The following is a 24,073-nucleotide window of genomic DNA, read 5'->3' as shown; positions in this document are numbered from 1 at the left end:
AGACTGTGAGATTGGGAACCAGAAAAAGACCCACAGGCAACACTGGTAAGTTGTTGTTAGGCAGAACAATAGTATGTTAGTTGGGGAAACACCTCTCCTATTCTTATCTCCAAGAATTTTGGTTCCTCCTCCAGTAATGGCTTATTTCCTAATTAACTTATGTGGTCAGTTCTCTCTTGCCCCAATGTTTCAAGGTTGTTCTAGTTAGAATTCTGTTAAATGGTTATAGAGCATCTGCTATTAGTTGAATATATACAGTGAAACAGACTGACAAACATAGCTTCAATACCACATGCTAAGTGTTATTTAAGTTGAATCTTGAAAGATGAATAAGGCCTACCTTAAATTCTGGTAATGGGCAGTATAATTAACGGTAGGTAAGGAAGAATCACAAAGTCCAGTTCCTGCTTTTCCAAGTGCCTATGAGGGAGATACAGAACTTTCCTTTTTTTTTTTTCTGCTGTACGCGGGCCTCTCACTGTTGTGGCCTCTCCCGTTGCGGAGCACAGGCTCCGGACGCGCAGGCTCAGCGGCCATGGCTCACGGGCACAGCTGCGCCGCGGCATGTGGGATCTTCCCGGACCGGAGCACGAACCCGTGTCCCCTGCATCGGCAGGCGGACTCAACCACTGCGCCACCAGGGAAGCCCAGAACTTTTCTTTAAACTGAGTAAAAGAATCACTTCAGGGCTTCCCTGGTGGCGCAGTGGTTGAGAGTCCGCCTGCCGATGCAGGGGACACGGGTTCGTGCCCCGGTCCGGGAGGATCCCACATGCCGCGGAGCGGCTGGGCCCGTGAGCCATGGCCGCTGAGCCTGCGCGTCCGGAGCCTGTGCTCCGCAACGGGAGAGGCCACAACAGTGAGAGGCCCGCGTAACGCAAAAAAAAAAAAAAAAAGAATCACTTCATGAGGCAGAGGAGATTTGTCGGTAAGTGTAGAAATCAGTCTAGCTTAGAACTTGGCATTCTAGCTGTTCCACTCCATTTGAACTTGTGCCTTTTTGGTCATATTTTGAAATAAAGGGCTGCTTTAGCTCTTTTAACATATTTGAGTTTGAAATTCAATTGAACCTGCTACAGCATGCAAAGAAAACATTGGGCAGCAGAGGGAGTTGCAGTCCTGAGACTGCTTCAGCCTTTCTGGTGCAAAGCTTTTTGAGAGCAGAGCAAAGACCTCCCTGTAGCTTTCTTGGCACCAAAATAGCTGGGAAGCAGGATAAAAACTGGAGCAGTATAATCTCTAAGAAAACCTGCTGGCTGCTTTTTCCAGTTCCCTGTATGGCCTTTCTGACCTGGCTGCCCTGTGTAAGCAAAGCTATGCCTGCGGTGGCTTATCCTGAATGGATCAAGACGTGGAAAGGTCTATTTTTGACAGAGCAAGTGGTGATAGTGAGAAATAAGGTACAGTGAACTCTTAAAATTGAGCTCTGTATTTAGAAATCTCTGCTTGCTTTCCTGCTGTACTGGAGCCTGTGGTGTTTACTTTTTAAGTTGTACTTTTCCACAATCTGGAGATCTTCTTCCAACCAGAATTTGTATTACAGAGGGAGTTGCTGTCTGCTTCATTAAGGTTATTAAAACATGCTGCTGGGAAGCTGCTCTTGTTGACAGCCCTTGGTATGTGAGCGGTTATTTTTCTGGAATGGCTGTTGGTTTCCGAAGGGGGTCTTGCTAACCACCCACGAACTCTCTTGTAACATTATTGAAGTGAGGGGTGGGAGGAGAATCAGGCTCTGAAAAAGTAAGTGCTGATTTGGGCCTGGTGTTCTATTAGTAGTAAGTAGGGAGAAAGAAGGATAAGAATAGTTTGAAAATGCTAGAATTTTGTATATGCAGGCACCAAATATTATTGTATCGCATTTGTCAATTTCAAGACTAGAGAGTGGATCTCTGTCTAATTTGGATTAAGGCATTATTAGCCAGGAAGCGTCACGGGCATTTTCTGGGGAAAACCTAATAGCACCATCTCATGTTAACTGGATGACACAGGATCTTTTCCCTAATTAATTATTTGTATTAGAACTGATCATAACCACATACTCGTGGCATGCTTTTTTGAGGGGATGCTTGGTAAAACTTAAGGTGGCATGAGAACTTAAGTCTGTTACTACTTAGAATTTAATTTTAATTTAAAAGTTATATCCAGTGGAATTTTTAAATATTAAAAGCATTAACTTAATACATGTTTATGATCAAATGTAAACTATACAGAAATATACAGAGCAGAAAACAAAAGTCCCTCCTTTTCCCATCAGTGTTCTCCATAAATAACCACTGTTAACAGTTAGGTGCTTTCTGAACTCTTTACAGATATGTATGGCTTGGTTTGATTCTCATTTTGGTATTACTTTAAAATTTCTTTTAGGTAAAATTTTTAATTTTGGTAAAATACCCGTAATATCTACTATCTTAACCATCTTGTTTACTTATTTTATTTTTTTTGGCTGTGCTTCGCGGCTTGCGGGATCTCAGTTCCCCAACCAGGGAACCTCTGCCCCCTTAAATGGAAGCGTGGAGTCCTAAACACTGGACCGCCAGGGAAGTCCCTATCTTCACCATTTTAAAGTGTACAGCTCAGTAGTGTTAAGTATATTCACATTGTTATGCAACCAATCTTTAGAACTTTTTTATCTTGCAAAAAACAAACTGTACCTATTAAACAACAACTTAACCATCCCTCCCCTCAGCCCCTGGATTTGATTTTTTGTTTCTGAGTTTGATTAGGCACCTCATATAAGTCGAATCATACAATATTTGACTTTTTGTGACTGACTTATTTCACTTAGCATAATGTCCTCAAATTTCATCCATGTTGTAGAATGTGTCAGGATTTCCTTCCTTTCTAAGGCTGAATAACATTGCATGTATATATATCACATTTTGTTTATACATTTAACTGTCGATAGACATTTGGGTTGCTTCCACTTTTTGACTTTTGTAAATAATGCTGCTGTGAATCTTCGAGACCCTGCTTTCAGTTCTTTTGAGTATGTTCTCTGAAGATTTTTGAGTAACCATCATACTGTTTTCCACAGCGGATTCACCATTTTACTTTCTCATCAACAGTGCATAAAGGTTACAGTTTCTTCACATCCTTGGCAAAACAACTTCTTTTTTTTTTTAAGAGAAGTCTATGACTTTATTGGCCGAGCAGGCTACTTGAAGGGGGTGAGGCCAGAGGAGTGGCCCCAATGCCAACCTGGCTGTGTAGGTGATTGAGAACTCAGGCTTGATTCCACCTGGTTGAAGGCCTTGACCTTGTAGACGCCCACCATGCTGCCCACCATCTCAGGCAGGATGATGATGTCCTGCAGGTGCATCTTTACCACCTCAGGCGGCTCCTTGGGCAGTGCCTCCTTGGCCTTGCACTGGCGCTTTAGCAGGGTGTGCTTCCTTGGCAGTCCTGGTTCAGCAGTAGCTGGGTGCTGTACAGCTGTACCAGCTGCTTGTAGGTCACGTCCTACAAGGTCCACACTGCTGTAGGTGAAATTGCCGAAGGTCTGGTGCTTCTGCTCCATTTCTGCCATCTTGTCGATTCTTCAGAGAGGTAAAACTTCTGTTTTTGATAGCAGTCATCCTGATGGTTGTGAGGTTGTGGTTTTGATTTGTTTTTCCATAATGATTAGTGATGTTGAGCATCTTTTCATATGTTATTGGTCATTAGCTTGTCTTCTTTGGAGAAATGTCTATTCAAGTCCTCTGCCTATTTTTAAACAGTTTTTTTCTGTTGTTAATGTGAAGGAATTCTTTACATATTCTGGCTTAAATAAATGATTTGCAAATATTTTCTCCCATTCTGTGGGTTGCCTTTTCATTCTGTTCATTGTCTTTTGATACACGGAATTTTTTAATTATGATGTAATCCAGTTTATCTGTTTCTGCTTTTGTTGCCTTTTTTTTTTTTTGGCCTTGCTGCAACTTGTGGGATCTTAGTTCCCTGACCAGGGATGGAACCCAGGCCCTTGGCAGAGAAAGTGCAGAGTCCTAACCACTGGACCGCCAGGAATCCCCTGCTGCCTTTTTAGTGTCATAGGTACTTTTATTTATTTCTGCACACATACTCTTTGCAGTCCTGCTGTTATCAGCAAAACTTGCACATAGTTCCATGTTGAACAGCTATGATGTATTCCATTATATATGAGTCTCTCAGTTTAAGTAATCACACCCTATTGATGGGTATTTTAGGCTGTTTCTCATTTTTTACCATTAAAAAAAATTTTGTAATGAACGTCTTCATGCCTGTTTTTGTCCACTTAACATTTTCTGAGATGAATTCTTAGAAGTGGAATTGCTAGATCAAAGGATATACACATTAAAAAAAAATTCTATAGGTACTTCTAAATTGCCTTCCAAAGTACATGTGAGAAAATTGTTTTCTTCATACTAGGCAACCGTTAGGCAGCAGCTTTAATGAAACTCACAGGCTTATTGTGAGGATACTATGAAATAATAATTGCCAACATCCTAAGGATGCCAGAATAGAAAAATGGAAAAAATTTGGCCTTTGATGACTTTTGAACCACTGAATTAACTCTGGAACTTCCCTACCACCTAACTTGTTATGTGATAGAAGAAAATTCCTGGTTGGATTTTCTGTTACTTACAACTAAAGCATTGTAACTGAGAACAGTGTCAGAATGGGGCCACTTGTCTTCAGTACCTCTTAAGCTTGGGATGGGATTAGTTGTTCAATGAAGATTCGTTAAATGCCATAGTTAAGAAAGTTGGCGATTGAAGTGATAATCTTGGACTGTATGAGGGAATACAAATGAAGTGATGTGACTGATTTTGTTCAATAAAACAGTAAACTTCCTTAGTTAGGAAAATAATTCCTGAGAAAGGTGATCTTGGATCATCATTCTATGTCCATAGAAATTGCTATCTCTGGAGTATTAACAGATTCGCCTCATCCCCGGAGCCACCTGAGTTTGTGATGTTTTGCAGGGCTGGGAAATTGCAGAGAGGAACTAGGGAGAATAAACAAATGAGTGCCTCCTTTTGATGGGCTGTTACTAAACCAGAGATGGTAGGAGTAGAGTGGGAAAGGGAGGATTTTCCCCAGAAAAGCATCTTTCTTTAGATCCTACACTTGATAAGGTACTCTGTTTGGGAAGTTGTTGTTTTTCACCAGTGTCAGTTTTTATTTGGATGTTATATGTTAGACATAGTGAAGAATATAAAATTTAGTCCCTGGGCTTCCCTGGTGGCACAGTAGTTAAGAATCCGCCTGCCAATGCAGGGGACATGAGTTCCAGCCCTGGTCCAGGAAGATCCCACATGCCACAGAGTAACTGAGCCCGTGTGCCACAACTACTGAGCCTGTGCTCTAGAGCCCGTGCTCCATAACGAGAGAAGCCACCACAGTGAGAAGCCTGCGCACTGCAACGAAGAGTGGCCCCTGCTCGCAGCAACGAAGACCCAACTCAGCCATAAATAAATAAATAAACTTACTAAAAAAAAAAAAAAAGTTTAGTCCTTGTCTTTGGGGAATTGGGAAAGCAGCGAGGTACAGAGGGAAAGATGACCTTGGTAGTCCACATACTCGGGTTTAAACGACAACTTTAGAATTATCCAAACCTCTTAACCTCAGTTTCATAGGGCTGGTGGAATAATTTCATGAGATAATACATGTAAAGTACCTATCAGGCCTCAGGAATGCTCAAGAAGTATTATTTGTCTTGTTACAAATGAGGATAGATATGTCGTTTAAAAGATTTATTTAGGAACGTGTGGGGAAAAGGTAAACGTATTCCACATAGAACGAGACAGATCACAATTTCGTGAATCTGTTTTGTTTTTCATGGTTCAGTTTACTGAGGCATAATTTACAGATACTGAAAGTCACACTTCACACGTGTGCACTTTGATGACATTTGCCAAATGTATAGTCATGTAACCTCTGCCACAGTCAAAACATAGCATTGATATTTCCATGATCCAAAATGGTTTCCTCAGGCTCTTCACAGTCAATCCACTTCATTCACCCTAGCTCCTTGGCAACTACTGATCTGATTTCTGACTTTACAGTTTTGCCTTTTCCAGAATGTCATATAAGTGGAATCATACAATGTATGACCTTTTGTGTCTGGCTTCCTTCATATAATGCTTTTGAGATTCATACATGTTTCTTGTATCAGTGGTTTTTCCCTTTTTATTGCTAAGTATTCCATTGTATGGATATACCTCAATTTGTTCATCCATTACCTAGTTAATGGACATTTGGGTTGTTTCCAGTTTTTGGCAAGGGAGTGGTGTGACAGTCAAATGATAAGTGTATGTTTAACAAGAGACTGTGAGACTTTTGAAAGTGGCTATACCATTTTGTATTCCCATTAGCAATGTATGTGAGTTCCGGTTGCTCTGCATCCTCACCAGCAATTGGTATTGTCAGATTTTATTTTCTCCATTCTAATAGGTATATAATGGTATCTCATTATTTTAATTTGCACTTTCCTAATATTGAATAATTGTGAGTACTGCAGTCATTCTTTGGTATCCTTGGGGGATTGGTTTGCGGGTGGCTGCCCCCCACCTCCTCCCACAGGATACCAAAATCTGCAGATGCTAAGTCCCGTAGTATTTGCCTATAACCTATGCACATCCTCCCCATATACTTTGTCATCTCTAGATTACTTATAATACCTAATACAGTGTAAATAGTTGTAAATACAATGTAAATGCTATGCAAATAGTTTCTGGTGTGGAGGCAAATTCAAGTTTTGCATTTTGGAACTTAGGTAATTTTATTTTTCTGAAAATTTTCGTTCTGCAGATGTGGAACCCTCAGATGCAGAGGAGGGCCGACTGTCTTTTCATGTGCTTATTTGCCTTCTGTATCTATGATGAAGTGTCTCTTCAAACCTTTTGCTGTTTTAAAAATTGGGCTGTTTTCCTCTTTTAGTGTTGGAGAGTTCTTTATATATTCTGCACAAAAAATTCCTTATCAGAGAGGGGTTTTACAAATATTTCTTCCCAGTCTGTGGCTGTCTTTTCATTTCTCTGCAATGTCTTAACACAAATTTTTCATTTTTTCAATTTTCAAGGTTTTCCTTTATCAAAAAAATTTTTTTTATGGTTTATGCTTTTTGTGTCATAAGGATTCTCTGCCAAACCAACGGTGACAAAGATTTTTCTGATGCTTTTTTCTAGAGATCTTAGGTGCACCTTTAGATCTATGATGCATTTTGTGTTAATTTTATAATACAGTGTGAGGTATAGATTGAGTTCATTTTTTTGGCAGATGGATGACCAATATTCCAGGACCATTTGTTCAAAAGACTGTCATTTTCCATTGATTTACTTTAGCACCTTTGTTGAAAATCAGTTGACCGTATGTGTGGGTCACTTTTTCGGGGCTCTTTTGTTCCATTGCTCTGTAGGTCTGTATTTTAACCAATATACCACATTGACTTCACTATTATAGCTTTATAATAAGCTTTGAAATCAGGTGGTGGGAATCAGCCAGCTTTGTTCTTTTAAAGTAGTTTGTTCCAGGGCCGTAGCTTTTCCACATAGATTCAGAATCAGCTTGTCGATTTCTACAAAAAATCTGCTGGGATTTTGGTTGAGAGTACTTGATGATGTAACTAGTTTTGGGGAGAATTAACACCTTACTATCATCTTCCGTTGATGAACATGATATCTCTCCACTTATTTAGGTTTTCTTTTATTTCTCTCATCAGTGTTCTGCAGTTTTCAGCATAAAATTCTTGCACACATTTTGTTAGATTTATCCTTTCCTAAATATTTCATGTTTTTTGATGCTATTATAAAGTACAGCTGAGTTTTATAAGTTGACCTTGTATCCTGTGACCCTTCTAAACTCAATTATTAATACTAGTCTCTTTTTTGTGGATTGCTTGGGGTTTTCTATATACATTATCATTTTGCCTGCAAATAAAAATGCAAGAAATAAAAATTCAAAGAAAAAGTTTTATTCCTTCCTTTCCAGACTAAGCCTTTTATTTCTTTTTCTTGCCTTTTTTCAATGGCTAGGGCCATTCTAGTATGAGTGGTAGGAGTAGACATCTTTGTCTTGTTCCTGATCTTAGCAAGAAAGTGTACCATTAATGAAAAAACATACTATCAAGTATGATACAGTTGTAGGTTTTTGGTACATGTCGCTTTAGTTGGTTAAGTTCCCTCCAAATCTAATTTGCTTAGCGTTTTTTATCATGAATGTGTGTTGAATTTTGTCACCACTTTTTTCTGCACCTATTGGGATGATCACATGGTTTTTCTGTTATTGTCTGATAAGGCAAATTGCATTAACTGGTTTTCTCTTTTTTAAAAAATATTACTTATTTTCGGCTGTGTCAGGTCTCATTTGTGGCACGCGGGATCTTTCGTTGCAGTGCTCAGGCTCTTTGTTGCAGTGCACAGGCTTCTCTCTAGTTGTGATGCGCAGGCTCAGTAGTTGCAGAGTGTGGGCTTAGTTGCCCTGCTGCATGTGGGATCTTAGTTCCCCGACCAGGGATTGTACCTGAGTCCCCTGCACTGGAAGGTGGATTCTTAACCGCTGGACCACCAGGGAAGTTCCTGCATTAACTGGTTTTCAATGTTAATGTTGAACTAACCTTGCATTTCCGAGATAAACACCACTTAGTCATGGTGTATTATCTATTTTATATATTGTTAAATTCAGTTTGCTTATTTGTTTAAGGTTTTTTGTGTCTGTGCTTATGAGGGATGTTGATCTGTAGTTTTTTATGGTGTTTTTATCTGGTTTTAGTATCAGGGTAATAGTTTCAAAAAGTTGGGAAGTGTTTCCTCATCTTTTATTTTCTGGAAGAGTTGTATGGGATTCATATCATTACATCCTTAAATGTTTAGTATATTTTTACCTATGAAGCCACCTGAGGTGGAAGGTTTCTGTAACTTTGCCCCCAATTTGGAAATCTTTATCATGTGACCTATCCTAAGGAATTTACAGACTTACTTAGGGCACTCTTACACATATAATCAACAGAGAAAATAGTACAAGGCACTATATAAATACTAAAGATTAACTGGCATAATAAAATAGAACAAAATAATGCCATTTGCAGTGACATGGATGGACCTAGAGATTGTCATATTGAGTGAAATAAGTCAGACAAAGACAATATGACAATGACAATATGACAGTGATATCCTATATCATACGATACTGCTTATATGTGGCATCTAAAAAAATTCTACAAATGAACCTATTTACAAAACAAACTGAGTCACAGATGTAGAAAACAAACTTATGGTTTCCAAGGGGGAAAGGGGAGGGAGGGATAAATTCGGAGATTGGGATTGACATATACACACTACTATGTATAAAATAGATAACTAATAAGAACCTACTGTATAGCGTAGGGAACTCTATTCAATGCTCTGTAATGACCTATATGGGAATAGAATCTAAAAAAGAGTGGATATATGTACTGATATATGTATAACTGACATACTTTGCTGTACAGCAGAAACTAACACAGCATTGTAAATCAACTATACGCCAATAAAAAAAAAAAAGAAAAAAAGATTCACTGGCATAAATGCAGAGGGTGGTCTGGGGCACACCATGAAAAAGAAAGACATCATCTGTGTAATGGAAGTTGAAGTCCTTAACCTGACTTTCAATGCTTTCTACGGTCTATCTATCTCTCAGGACTTCGCCTTATCCCCCAGGACTCCTAGGACGCCTCTGTATTCAAAACCAATAACTCATTGTCCCCTAAGTTCACCTATCTCTACAGCTTGTTTTTGTGATAGAAGGTTTTTACTACTAATTCAATTACTTTAATAGATCTAGGACTATTCAGGTTATCTACATTTATTGAGTGAGTTTTGAGAGGAAACTTTTTATAAAGGAATTTGTCCATTTTATGTAAACTATCAAACTGGCATAAAGTTGTTCATAATGTTTCTTATTTTATTTTAATGCCTGTATGATCAGTAGAGATACCTTTTCTTTAATTCCTAATATTGGTATGATCAATAGAGATACCTTTTCTTTAATTCCTAATATTGGTAATTTGTGTCGAAGTTTTTTCCTTGGTCAGAAATTTGTTATTTTTATTGAACTTCTTAAAGAAACAGGTTTTCATTTCATTAATCTGTAATGTTTTACTATTTTCAATTTCATCAATTTCTGCTTTTTATTTTCTTTTGTCTGCTTGCTTTTGGGTTTAATTTGATATTTTCTAGTTTTTTAAGGTGGAAGTTTAGATTATTGATATAAAAATATTGGTTACTTTTTTTTTTTTTCTTTTGCGGTACGCGGGCCTCTCACTGTTGTGGCCTCTCCCGTTGCGGAGCAGAGGCTCCAGACACGCAGGCTCAGCAGCCATGGCTTACGGGCCCAGCCGCTCTGCAGCATGTGGGATCTTCCCAGACCCGGGCATGTCCCCTGCATCGGCAGGTGGACTCTCAACCACTGAGCCACCAGGGAAGCCCGGTTACATTTTTAATATAAGCATTTCATCATGTCTCAGAAATTTTGATATATTACATTTTTATTAAGCTCAAAATCTTTTCAGTTTCCTTTTTAAATTCCTCTTTGATACATGAGTTATTTAGAAGTATGTTGTTCAATTTCCAAATATTTGGGGATTTTCCAGTTATTTTTCTGTTATTGATTTCTAGTGTATTTCTGTGTGTACAGATAATACACTTTATATGATTTTAGTTATTTTAAGTTAAGTTTGTTTGATAGCCCACATGATCTGTCTTGGTGACTATTCCACATGCACTTATAAAGTATGTGTGTTCTAGGGACTTTGCTGGCGGTCCAGTGGTTAAGACTCCAAACTCCCAATGCAGGGGACATGGATTCAGTCCCTGGCCGGGGAACTAAGATCCTTCATGCCTCGTGGCACGACCAAAAAAAAATAAAATAAAAAATTTAAAAATGAAAAAAGAACAAAAAACTTAAAAATAAATCTGCCATCTAGTGGGAGACAGAGCTTCATAAGTCTTTTGCGTTTCTGTGTGTCTTGCAAGCAAGGTACTGACTGCCCTTTGTTTCTGACTGTCTTTTTTCAAGGATGTTTATTTAGCAAACAGCCTTGGAAGATAGTATCTTTCTAGAGCAAGGAGCAGGCATGCTTACTGCCCACATAAAAAATTTAGTTCTCCAAGTTCACGGTTTTTCTGAACCTGACAAAGCACTATATGTCAGTGTCATGTGGCCCTAGTTGCATTGCTCTGTGCTAATTGATATTTGGGGAACCAGTAGAAAAAACAAAAACTGATACTCTGGGTATTTCCATTGATAGGAATAATAAGCTGCCCTTCTGTAACTCAGATGCCTCGTGTCTTCTGCCAGCATCCATGAAACTGTGACAGGCCAACCTGTTGGCTTGCAAGTAGGGTAAAATTTCAGATACTTCACAGTTCTTGAATCCATCTTTCTTGTTTTTTATTAGTCCCATTTCTTTTTTTTTTTTTTTTTTTTTGCGGTACGCGGGCCTCTCACTGTTGTGGCCTCTCCCGTTGCGGAGCACAGGCTCCAGATGCGCAGGCTCAGCGGCCATGGCTTACGGGCCCAGCCGCTCCGCGGCATGTGGGATCTTCCCGGACCGGGGCACGAACCCATGTCCCCTGCATCGGCAGGTGGACACTCAACCACTGCACCACCAGGGAAGCCCTTTACCTATTTGTTTGTCTTTTGGATTGTTTTTATTATGATTCCATTTTATTTGTCTATTGGCTTGTTAGCTATACCTCATTTAAAAAGTTTTTTACATGATTCCCCTAGGGATTACAATATTTGACATATTGACTTATTATAGTCAATACATATTTGACTTATTATAGTTTACATATACATATTTGACTTATTATAGTTTACCTTCAATAGTATTTTACTGCTTCATGTATGGTGTTAGAACCTTATTCCTCACATTGTTCATACTCTTTTGTCATACTTTCAGATGTGTTATAAATTCCTCAATACATTGTTGCTATCTTTGCTTTAGATAGTAACAAGATTCACATATACCTACCTGAATATCTGGTTGGGAAGTCCCATCTTTTCTGTCTTATCAGTTTTTAACTTTTGGATTGGGAATAATTTTTCAGGTCATTTTTTTTTTAAGAGACGTGAGGGTTTGTTTGTTTGTTTGTTTTTACCAGGTGGATCTTTTCTTGGCTTCAGCTTGAGGTCTTTTCATATGTAACCTTCCCACCTCCTCTTAGAGGAAACCTGAGTGCTGAATCCACTTCTGTATAGGCTCCCTTTTAAAGTGTTGGCTAGTGTTGAGTGTCAAGGAATTAGCAGCAGGAAAGGCTGGAGGGAAGGTCAATAAGGGCATTTCCTTTTCTCTTCTTCTTAATTTCCTTCAGACAGCTAAAGAAATGAAAAGGTACTTTCTGCTGCAGTCTTTTTACCTTGTTTCAACTCTAGAGGGTTCCTTTTTCTATAGGTTCCATTGTTAAAAACAGTTTGTTATGGCATTCAAGGATTTTTAAATTATCACCCATAATCATGGTTCCTTGTAATAGCTGTTTCCTCCTGTCCTTCAGGCTTTGTGCATAACATTCCACTGAGTTGACAAATCATAATTTATGAAATATTTCTTTATGTAGTTTCAGCTTTTTCATTACTATAAATTATGCCACAGTGAACATCCTTTTGCATCTCTTTTGCACTTCATGAGGTATATTTCCATGAGTGGGTTTGTGTATTTAAAAACTACCAGCATTTATATAGGTAAATATATATATTTACCTATATAAATATATTTTTATATATTTATTACGTATTACAAAAGTGGGTTAGAAAGAGGAAGAAACCTGGAAAATACATACCCTGGGGTTTGGGGATCTTATAACTTTGCCTAGAGAAAAGAAGGTGAAGAAATTGTATAGACTTGTTGAAGACAGGCTGTTGCAAGGAAATTTTCAAAAATTTGGTTATGGATCTCTACTGTTCTTTTTCCAGAGGTTAGTATTTGAGGTTTCAATACCTCTTGATTGGTTTTAAAAAAATTTTTTATTGTGTGAAATACATATAAAATTTCTATATTAACCATTTTTAAGTGTACAGGTCAATATTTAATATCACCATCCATCTTCATAACTCTTCATCTTGTTAAACTAAAACCCTATGCTTATAACTCCCACAATCCTCTCATCTCCCCCACCCTGCCACCAACCCCTGGCAATCACAATTCTACTTTTTGTTTTTTGTGGTTTTTTTTGCGGTATGCAGCCCTCTCACTGTTGTGGCCTCTCCCGCTGCGGAGCAGAGGCTCCGGACGTGCAGGCTCAGTAGCCATGGCTCACGGGCCCAGCCACTCCGCGGCACGTGGGATCTTCCTGGACCGGGGCACAAACCCGTGTGCCCTGCATCGGCAGGCGGACTCTCAACCACTGCACCACCAGGGAAGCCCCCGCAATTCTACTTTTTGTGTCTATGATTTAAGTACCTCATTTAAGTGGAATCATACAGTATTTGTCTTTTTATAACTGGCTATTTCACTTAGCATAATGTCCTCAAGGTTTATCCACGTTGTAGTATATGTTAAAATTTCTTTCCTTAAAGGCTAAAGAACATTCCATTGCATATATATATATCTCACATTTTGCTTATCCATTCAGCCATCAACAGACACTTGGGTTGCTTCCATGTTTTAGCTATTGTAAATAAAGTTCTGAATGTGGGTGTACATATATCTCTTGGAGACCCTGATTTCAATTCTTTTGAGTGTATATCCTCAGAAGTGGAATTGCTGGGTCATATGGTAAATCTGTCTTTGATTTTTTGAGGAACCACCATATTGTTTTTCACAGCAACCCTACCATTTTACATTCTCACCAACAGCATGCAACAGTTCCAGATTCTCCACATCCTCACCAACATCTGTTGTTTTGTTTTTTTGATAGTAGCCGTCCTAATGGGTGTGAGGTGGTATCTCATTGTGTTGTTGTTTTTTTTTCTTTTTAAAATGTTTATTGTGGAAAGTACATTTAACATGATATCTACCCTTTAACAAAATTGTAAGTGTACAATACTTTTTCCTTCTTTTTATCCTGCATGTATGTTAAATTTTATAGAGTGCTTTCATTAATGATTATATGAATTTTCTATCTTACAATACTGCAATAATTTACATTAATTGACATTGTGGTTTTGATTTACATTTCCCTAATGATTATTGATGCTTAGCATCTTTTCATTTGCTTACCTGTCATTTGTGTATCTTTGGAGAAATATCTATTCAAGTGTTTGCCCATTTTTTAATCAAATTGCTTTTTGAGTTTTAGGGATTCTCTATATATTCTAGATATTAATCCCTTATCACATATACGATTGGCAAATATTTTCTCCCATTCTGTGGGTTGCCTTTTTACTCTGGATGGTGTCTTTCAGTGCAGAGAATGTTTAAATTTTCATGAAGTCCAGTTTGCCTATTTTTTTCTTTTGTTGCCTGTGTCTTTCATGTCATATCCAGGAAATTATTGCCAAATTCAGTGTTGTGTAGCTTTTACTCTGTGTTTTTTCCTGAGTTTTATGGTTTTAGGTCCTACATTTAAGTCTCTGATTCATTGTATATGGTATTGAATAGGGTTTAACTTCATTTTCTTTTGCATGTGAATATCCAGTTTTCCCAGCACCACTTGTTGAAGACTGTCCTTTCTCTATTGCATGGTTGTGGCACCCTTGTCAAAAATAATTTCACCATGTGAAGATTTATTTCTGGGCTCTCTCTATTCTATTGGGCTATATATTTGTCTTTATTCCAGTACCACACTATTTGGAGCTTTGTAGTATGTTTTGAAATCAGGAAGTGAGTCTTTCAGCTTTGTTCTTCCTTTTCAAGATTGTTTTGGTTATACAGAGTCCTTGGTTTTAGGATGGGTTTTGGTTTTTTTTCTATTCCTGGAAAAAATATTTTGATTTTGATAAGAAATACATTACATTTGTTAGGAATCTGTAGATCACTTTGGGTAGTCTTGACGTCTGTGGGGTAGTACTGACAATACTAAGTCTTCCAATAAATGAACATGGAATATTTCCATTTTTTAATGTCTTCTTTAATTTCTCTCAGCAATGATTTGTAGTTTTCATTGTATAAGTGTTTCAACTCCTTAGATAAGTTCATTCCTAAGTATTTTATACTTTCTGATGTTATTGTAAATGGAATTGTTTTTGTAATTTCCTTTTCAGATTGTTTATTATTGGTGATTATTAGTGATAGAAATATAACTGATTTTTGTATGTTGACTTTATATTCTGTTACTTTGCTGAATTAACATTTTAGTGTCACAATTTTTTTGTAGACTAGGGTTTTCTCTATCAAAGATCATATCTGTAAACGATGATAATTTTACTTCTTCTTTTCCATATTAGATGCCTTTTATTTCTCTTTCTTGTCTAATTACTCTAGTTAGAACTATCAGTACTAAGTTGAATAAAAGTGAGAAAGGTTGACATCCTTGCCTTATACCTGATCTTAGAGGAAAGGCTTTCACATTTTTTTTAATTGAGGTATATTGGCTTACAATATTATATAAGTTTCAGGTGCACAGCACAGTGATTCACAATTTTTAAAGGTTATACTCCATTTATAGTTATTATAAAATATTGGCTGTATTCCTTGTGCTATACAATATATATTGTAACTTATTTATTTGATACATAATAGTTTGTACCTCTTAATCCCCTACCTCTATCCTGTCCCTCCCCTCTTCCCTCTCACCACTGGTAACCACTAGTTTGTTCTCTGTATCTGTTTCTTTTTTGTTATATTCACTAGTTGGCTTTACATTTTAGATTCTACATGTAAGTAATATACAGTATTTGTCTTTCTGTGTCTGACTTATTTCACTTAGCATAATTCTCTCCAAGTCCATCCATGTTGTTGCATATGGCAAAATTTTATTCTTTTTTATGGCTGAACTGTATTCCTTTGTGTGTGTGTGTGTGTATTGCATCTTCCTTATCTATTCATCTGCTAATGGACACTTATTTTGCTTCTATATCTTGGCTATTGCAAATAATGCTGCTATGAACATTGGGGTGCATATATCTTCGAATTAGTGTTTTCATTTTCTTCAGATGTATACCCTGTAGTGGAATTGCTGGATAATATGGTAGTTCTATTTTTAGTTTCCTTTTTAATTAATTAGTTTAAATTTTTTTATTGAGGTATAGTTGATTTACAATGTTGTGTTAACTTCTGGTGTACAACAAAGTGATTCAGTTATTCATATATATTATTTTCCATTATGGTTTATTACAGGATATTGAATGTAGTTCCCTGTGCTATACCGTAGAACCTTGTTGTTTATCTATTTTATATATAGTAGTTTGTACCTGCTAATCCCAAACTCCTAATTTATCCCTCCCCCACCCTCTTTCCCCTTTGGTAACCATAAATTTGTTTTCTGTGTCTGTGAGTTATTTCTAGTTTTGTTTTGTTTTTTCAGTACGCGGGCCTCTCGCTGTTGCGGCCTCTCCCATTGCGGAGCACAGGCTCCGGACACGCAGGCTCAGCGGCCATGGCTCACGGGCCCAGCCGCTCCGCGGCATGTGGGATCTTCCCAGACCCGGGGCACAAACCTGTGTCCCCTGCATCGGCAGGCAGACTCTCAACCATTGCGCCACCAGGGAAGCCCTATTTCTAGTTTTTTTGAGGAACCTCCATAACTGTTTTCCACAGTGGCTGCACCAATTTATATTCCCACCAACATTGTACAAGGATTCCATTTTCTCCACATCCTCACCAACTCTTATTATTTATGGTCTTTTCGATGATAGCCATTCTAACAGGTGTGAGGTGATATTGGTAATACCTCATTGTGGGTTTTTTTTTTAATATTTATTTAGGCTGTGCTGGGTCTTAGTTGCAGCATGTTTAGTTGTGGCATGTGGGATCTTTAGTTGCGGCATGCAGGCTATTAGTTGTGGCATGCAGGCTTCTTAGTTGCAGCACACGGGCTCTTACTTGTGGTGTGCAGCCTTCTTAGTTGCAACATGCGAACTTGTAGCTGCGGCATGCACGTGGGCTCTAGTTCCCCAAACAGGAATCGAACCTGGGCCCCCTGCGTTGGGAGTGCGGATTATTCTTACCCACTGGACCACCAGGAAAGTTCCTCATTGTGGTTTTGATTTGCATTTCTCTGACGATTAGCAATGCTGAGCACCTTTTCATGTGCCTGTTAGCCATCTCTATGTCCTCTTTGGAAAAACGTCTATTCAGGTCTTCTGCTCATTTTTTAATTGGGTTGTTTGTTTTTTTGATGTTGAGTTGTCTGAGCTGTTTATATATTTTGGATATGAACCCCTTATTGATCATATCATCTGCAAATACTTTCTCCCATTCAGTAGGTTGTTTTTTGTTTTGTTGATGGTTTCTTTTGCTGTGCAAAAGCTCTTAATTAGGCATTTGTTTATTTTTGCTTTTGTTTCCTTTTCTGCCTTAAGAGACAGGTCCAAAAAAAATATCGCTATGATTTATGTCAAAGAGTGTTGTGTCTATGTTTTCTTCTAGGAGTTTTATGGTTTCCAGTGTTACATTTAGGTCTTTAATCCATTTTGAAACTTTGAGTATGATGTTTGCTGTGAGTTTTTCACGTGTGGTTCTTATTATGTTGAGATGGTTTCCTGCTATTCCTAATTTGTTGAGTGTTTTTGTAATGAAAGGCTGTTGAGTTTTGTCAAATGCTTTTTCTGTATCAACTGAAATGATCATGTGGATTTTTTCCCCTTTCATTCTGTTAATGTGTCACATTACATTAATCAATTTTTGTATGTTGAACCATCCTTGGATTCCAGGAATAAATACCACTTAGTCATGGCATGTAACCTTTTAATATGCTTCTGAATTTGGTTTGCTACTACTTTGTTGAGGATTTTTACATCATTGTTCATAAGGAATATTGGATCTGTAGTTTTTTTATAGTGTGTTTGTCTGGCTTTGGTGTCAGGGTAATGCTGACCTCATAGAATGAGTTAGGAAATATTCCCTATCCTTTTCATTTTTTGGAAAAGCTTGGGAAGGATTAATATTGGTTCTTCAAATGTTTGGTGGAGTTCAGCAATGAAGCCATCAGGTCCAGAGCTTTTCTTTGTTGAGAGATTTTTGATTACTGATTCTATCTCCTTTATGGTCTATTCAGATTTTCTATTTCTTCATGATTTAATGTTGGTAGGTTTTGTGTTTCTAGGAATTTTTCCATTTCATCTAGGTTATTCAATTTGTTGGCATATAGTTGTTCATAATACTCTCATAATCCTTTTTATTTTTGTAGAATCAGTAGCAATGTCCCCACTTTCATTTCTGTTTTTAGTAATTTTGAGTCTTTTTTTCTTAGTTCATCTAGCTAAAGTTGTATCAATTTTGTTGATCTTTTCAAAGAACTAACTTTTGGGTTTCGTTGAGTTTTCTCTATTGTTTTTCTGTTCTCTTTTTCATTGATTTCTGCCCTAGTCTGTATTATTTCCTTTCTTCTGCTAGCTTTGGTTTCAGTTTGTTCCTTTTTCTAGTTCCTTAAGTTGTAAATTTAGGTTGTTGATTTCAGATTTTTTTTAAATGTAAGCATTTTATAGCTATACATTTTCCTCTTAATACTGCTTTTACTTCATCCCACAAGTTGTGATATGCTGTGTTTTTGTTTTCATTTATCTCTTGTTTAATTTCCCTTGTTACTTCTTCTTTGACTCATTGGTTGTTTAAGAGTATGTTGTTTAATTTCCACAATTTATAAATTTCCCAATTTTACTTTTCATTGATTTCTAACATTGTCCTGTTGTGGTCAGAGAAGATAACTTTGTATGACATTTATCTTTCTAAATCTATTGAGACTTAATTCAAGGTCTAACGTGTAGTCTATCTTGTAAAATGGCCCTTGTGCACTTGAGAAGAATGTGTATGCTAGTTGTTGGGTAGAGTGTTCTGTATATGTCTTAGATCTAATTGGTTCATTGTGTTGTTTAAGTCCTCTGTTTTCTAATTTATCTTCTGTCTGATTGTTCTATTCATTATTGAGAGTGGAGTATTCAAGTCTCCAACTATTATAGTAGAGCTGTCTATTTTTCCCTTCAATTCTGTTTTTGCTTCATATATTTTGCTGGCATGTTATTAGGTGCCTAAATGTTGATAATTATTATGAACTGTAGTGTGCCTTTTATTAATATATGATATCTCCCTTCTCTCTTATAATCTTTTTTGGTTTAAAGTCTATTTATCTGATATTAATATAGCTAATCCTGCTCTCTTTTCATTACTATTTGCATGGAATATCTCTTTCCATCCTTATACTTTCAATAAATTTATGTTTTGGGATCTAAAGTGAGTCTTTTGCAGGCAACATATATTTTGGATCATGTATTTTTATGCATTCTGCCAATCTTTGTCTTTTAACTGGAAAGTTTAATCCATTTACATTTAAAGTAATTACTGGTAATAAGGGACTTGCCTCTGCCATTTTGCTATTTGTTTTTATGAGTTATAGTTTTTTTCCCCCCTAATTTCCTGCAGTCCTGTTTAGTTGATTTTTTAGTAGTAAAAATTTTAAATTCCGTTCTCACTTTCTTTTGTGTATATTCTATTGGTATCTTCTTTCTGGTTACCATGGGTATTACATTTAACATTCAATAGTTGCAACATTCTAAGTTGAATTTATACCAGATTAATTTCAATAACATACAAAAACTCTGCTCCTTTATGGCTCTGTCCCCCTGGTTTCAGTTGGCAATTCACAGAATTGAATCTTTTAAACACTGTATGCCCCAAAACATAAAATAATAATTCTTTTTAATGCATCAGTTTCTTAAATTTTGTGGAAAGCAACATGTGGAGTTACTAACCAAAATTATAATAATCCTATTGTTGTGTGTGTGTGTATATATATATATATTTTTTTTTTTTTTTTTTTTTTGGCCACACCATGTGGCCTGTGGGATCCTAGTTCCCCGACCAGGGATTGAACCTGGGCCCTCAGCAGCAAAAGTGCAGAGTCTTAACCATTGAACCACCAGGGAATTCCCCTAGACTAATAATTCTTTTAAAAATACATTAGTCTCTTAAATCATATAGAAAAAAAGTGGAGATAGAGACTGTTTTTTTTTTTTTTGCTGTACACGGGCCTCTCACTGTTGTGGCCTCTCCTGTTGCAGAGCACAGGCTCCGGATGCGCAGGCTCAGTGGCCGTGGCTCACGGGCCCAGCCGCTCCGCTGCATGTGGGATCTTCCCAGCCCAGGGCACAAACCCGTGTCCCCTGCATCGGCAGGCGGACTCTCAACCACTGTGCCACCAGGGAAGCCCAGAGACTGTTTTTAAAATAATTCTAGCTTTCATAATTACTTGTGTACATTTACCTTTGTTGAGATCTTTATTTCTTCATTTTTTTTTTTTATTGGAGTATAGTTGCTTTACAATGTTGTGTTAGTTTCTGCTGTACAGCAAAGTGAATCAGCCACACATATACCTATCTCCCCTCTTCCTTGGATTTCCTTCCCATTTAGGTCACAGAGCATTGAGTAGAGTTTCCCATGCTATACAGTGTGTTCTCATTAGTCCTTCATATTGTTTTCAGTTACTGTCTAGTGTCCTTTCATTTCACCCTTGAGCATTTCTTGCAAGGCAGGCTTAGTGGTAATAAACTTTTTCAGCTTTTGTTTATCTGAGAATGTCTTAATTTCTCCCTCAGTCGTGAAGGATAGTTTTGTGAGATATAGGATTATCAGTTGAAATTTTATTTTTTTTAAAACTTTGAATGTATCAGCTGCACTGCTTTCTGGCTTCTGGAGTTTCTGATAAGAAATCTGATTGTCTTATTGAGGATCTCTTGTATGTGACAAGTCACTTTTCTCTTGCTGCTTTCAAGATTCTTTATCTTTGGTTTTCGAACATTTTATTATAAGTGGGTCTCTTTGCGTTCATCTTGGAGTTTGTTGAGCTTCTTGGATGTTTATTTTCATGTCTTTCATCAAATTTGGTAAGTTTTCAGCCATCTTTTCTTTAAATATTCTCTCTGCCCCTTTCTCTCTTCTCCTTCTGGGATTCCCACAGTGTATATGTTGGTCCACTTGATGGTGTGCCACAGGTCCCTTAGTTCTGTTTACTTTACTTCCATCTTTTTTCTTTATTTTCTTCAGACTCAATAATTCCTATTGTCCTATCTTCTTCAGGTTTCCCTATTCTTTCTTCTGGCAGCTCAATTCTGCCTTTGAATCCCTCTACTGAATTTTTCTTTTCAATTATACTTTTTTTTGGCTGTGTTGGGTCTTCGTTGCTGCACATGGGCTTTCTCTAGTTGTGGCGAGCAGGGGCTACTCTTTGTTGCAGTGTGTGCAGGCTTCATTGTGGTGGCTTCTCTTGTTGCAGAGCATGGGCTCCAGGCGTGTGGGCTTCAGTAGTTGAGGCATGGGCTCTAGAGCGCAGGCTCAGTAGTTGTGGCACGTGGGCTTAGTTGCTCCGTGGCATGTGGGATCTTCCTAGACCAGGGATCGAACCCATGTCCCCTGCATTGGCAGGAGGATTCTTAACCACTGCGCCACCAGGGAAGTCCCTCAGTTATACTTTTTAGCTCCAGAATTTTTTTAGTTTCTTTTTAGATTTCCTATATCATTTTCTTGACTTTCTCCACATCTTCCGTAGTTTTTGAGCATTGTTAAGATGATATGTTAGACTTTGTCTAGCAGATCTGCAATCAGGTCTTTCTCAGGGACAGTTTCTATTGATTTAGCTTTTTCCTTTGAATGGGCAATATTTTCCTGTTTCTTTGTGTGTCTTGTGATTTTTTTGCTGAAAACTGGACATTTGAATCTAATAATGTTATCTCTGGAAATCAGATTCTCCCCCTTACCTGAGGCTTTTTGTTATTATTATTATTATTATTTTATTGTTATGGGTTGTCTCTGTACCAAGGATCAGCTGGAGGTTAAACTTAAGGTCTTCTCAGTTCTTGTTTGAGCCTGAGCACTTTCTAATTTTCCCCATATATGTAGTTGGTTTTGAATGTCACAGTCTTTTGATGTCTGGCTGCCAACATGGAAAAAAAGAGAAAAATGAAAGGGAGGGAGAAAAGGGCACTGGCACTTTAAATCCCCTGTAAGTTCACTTCAGCTGTAGGGGAAGTGGCTTGCAACAATGGGTGGAGGTGCAACAACAATGGCACCTCCTCTTTGCACCTCTGTGATCAGAAGCAGCCATCACCAATTAGAATACAACTTTCCAGTATTTGGAGAACAGGGTCCTTTTTACCCATCCTGGGTGTGTGCAATCTGCTCCAGGAACATATGCACAGCTGCCTGCCATGTGGATGGGGATGGGGAATAGTACTGTGCTAAGAGCTGAAACTGACCAAAATTAACCATAGTTTACCTTCCATATAGAAAACACACATGAAACTAATATAATTTTTTAACATCTTTATTGGAATATAATTGCTTTACAATGTTGTGTTAGTTTCTGCTGTTTAACAAAGTGAATCAGCTCTATGCATACATATATCCCCATATCCCCTCCCTCTTGTGTCTCCCTCCCACCCTCCTTATCCCATCCCTCTAGGTGGTTACAAAGCACCAAGCTGATTTCCCTGTGCTATGCAGCTGCTTCCCACTAGCTATTTTACATTTGGTAGTGTATATGTGTCAATATTACTCTCTCACTTCGTCCCAGCTTACCCTTCCCCCTCCCCGTGTCCTCAAGTCCATACTCTACGTCTATGTGTTTATTCCTGTCCTGCCCCTACGTTCATCAGAACCTTTTTTTTTTTTTTTAGATTCCATATATATGTGTTAGCATATGGTATTTGTTTTTCTCTTTCTGACTTACTTCACTCTGTATGACATACTCTAGGTCCATCCACCTCACTACCAATAACTCAGTTTTGTTTCTTTTTATGGCTGAGTAATATTCCATTGTACATATGTGCCACATCTTCTTTATCCATTCATCTGTCAGTGGACACTTAGGTTGCGTCCATGTCCTGGCTATTGTAAATAGTGCTGCAGTGAACACTGTGGTACATGACTCTTTTTGTGTTTCTCAGGGTATATGCCCAGTATTGGGAGAGCTGGATCATATAGTAATTCTATTTTTAGTTTTTTAAGCAACCTCCATACTGTTCTCCTTAGTGGCTGTATCAATTTACATTCCCACCAAGAGTGCAAGAGCGCTGGCTTTTCTCCACACCCTCTCCAGCAATGATTGTTGATTTTTTGATGAGGGCCATTCTGACCGGTGTGAGGTGGTACCTCATTGTGGTTTTGATTTGCATTTCTCTAATGATTAGTGATGTTGAGCATCTATTCATGTGTTTGTTGACAATCTGTATATCCTCTTTGGAGAAATATGTATTTAGGTCTTCTGCCCATTTTTGGATTGGGTTGTTTGTTTTTTTGATATTGAGCTGCATGAGCTTCTTGTACATTTTGGAGATTAATCCTTTGTCAGTTGCTTCATTTGCAAATATTTTCTCCCATTCTGAGGGTTGTCTTTTCATCTTTTTTTATGGTTTCGTTTGCTGTGCAAAGGCTTTTAAGTTTCATTAGGTCCCATTTGTTTATTTTTGTTTTTATTTCCATTTCTCTAGGAGGTGGGTCAAAAAGCATCTTGCTGTGATTTATGTCATAGAGTGTTCTGCCTGTGTTTTCCTCTAACAGTTTTATATTGTCTGGCCTTACATTTAGGTCTTTAATCCATTTTGAGTTTATTTGTGTGTCTGGTGTTAGGAAGTGTTCTAATTTCATTCTTTTACATGTAGCTGTCCAGTTTTCCCAGCACCACTGATTGAAGAGGCTGTCTTTTCTCCATTTTATACTCTTGCCTCGTTTATCAAAGGTAAGGTGACCATATGTGCATGGGTTTATCTCTGGGCTTTCTATCCTGTTCCATTGATCAATATTTCTGTTTTTGTGCCAGTACCATACTGTCTTGAATACTGTAGCTTTGTAGTATAGTCTGAAGTCCAGGAGCCTGATTCCTCCAGCTCCATCTTTCTTTCTCAAGATTGCTTTGGCTATTTGGGGTCTTTTGTGTTTCCATACAAATTGTGAAATTTTTTGTTCTACTTCTGTGAAAAATGCCATTGGTAGTTTGATAGGGATTCCATTGAATCTGTAGATTGCCTTGGTAGTATAGTCATTTTCA

The 24,073-nt window shown here is 37.7% G+C and overlaps 1 non-coding gene and 1 pseudogene across 1 annotated transcript; both read right to left on the bottom strand.

Moving 5' to 3' along the window:
• Window positions 1-3,153: 3,153 nt before the first annotated feature.
• Window positions 3,154-3,525, bottom strand: LOC136118159 (small ribosomal subunit protein uS19 pseudogene; annotated as a pseudogene).
• A 16,360-nt stretch (window positions 3,526-19,885) lies between these two features.
• TRNAK-UUU (transfer RNA lysine (anticodon UUU)) lies at window positions 19,886-19,958 on the bottom strand. Its single transcript has one exon. It is a non-coding gene; the product is annotated as a tRNA-Lys (tRNA).
• Between the last annotated feature and the right edge of the window lie 4,115 nt (window positions 19,959-24,073).

The sequence above is a fragment of the Phocoena phocoena genome, chromosome 1 (genome assembly GCF_963924675.1).
Source record: "Phocoena phocoena chromosome 1, mPhoPho1.1, whole genome shotgun sequence".
Classification (NCBI taxonomy): Eukaryota; Metazoa; Chordata; class Mammalia; order Artiodactyla; family Phocoenidae; genus Phocoena; species Phocoena phocoena.
The sequence above is the reverse complement of the archived record's forward strand: the minus strand, read 5'-3'. Positions and strand labels throughout refer to the sequence as shown.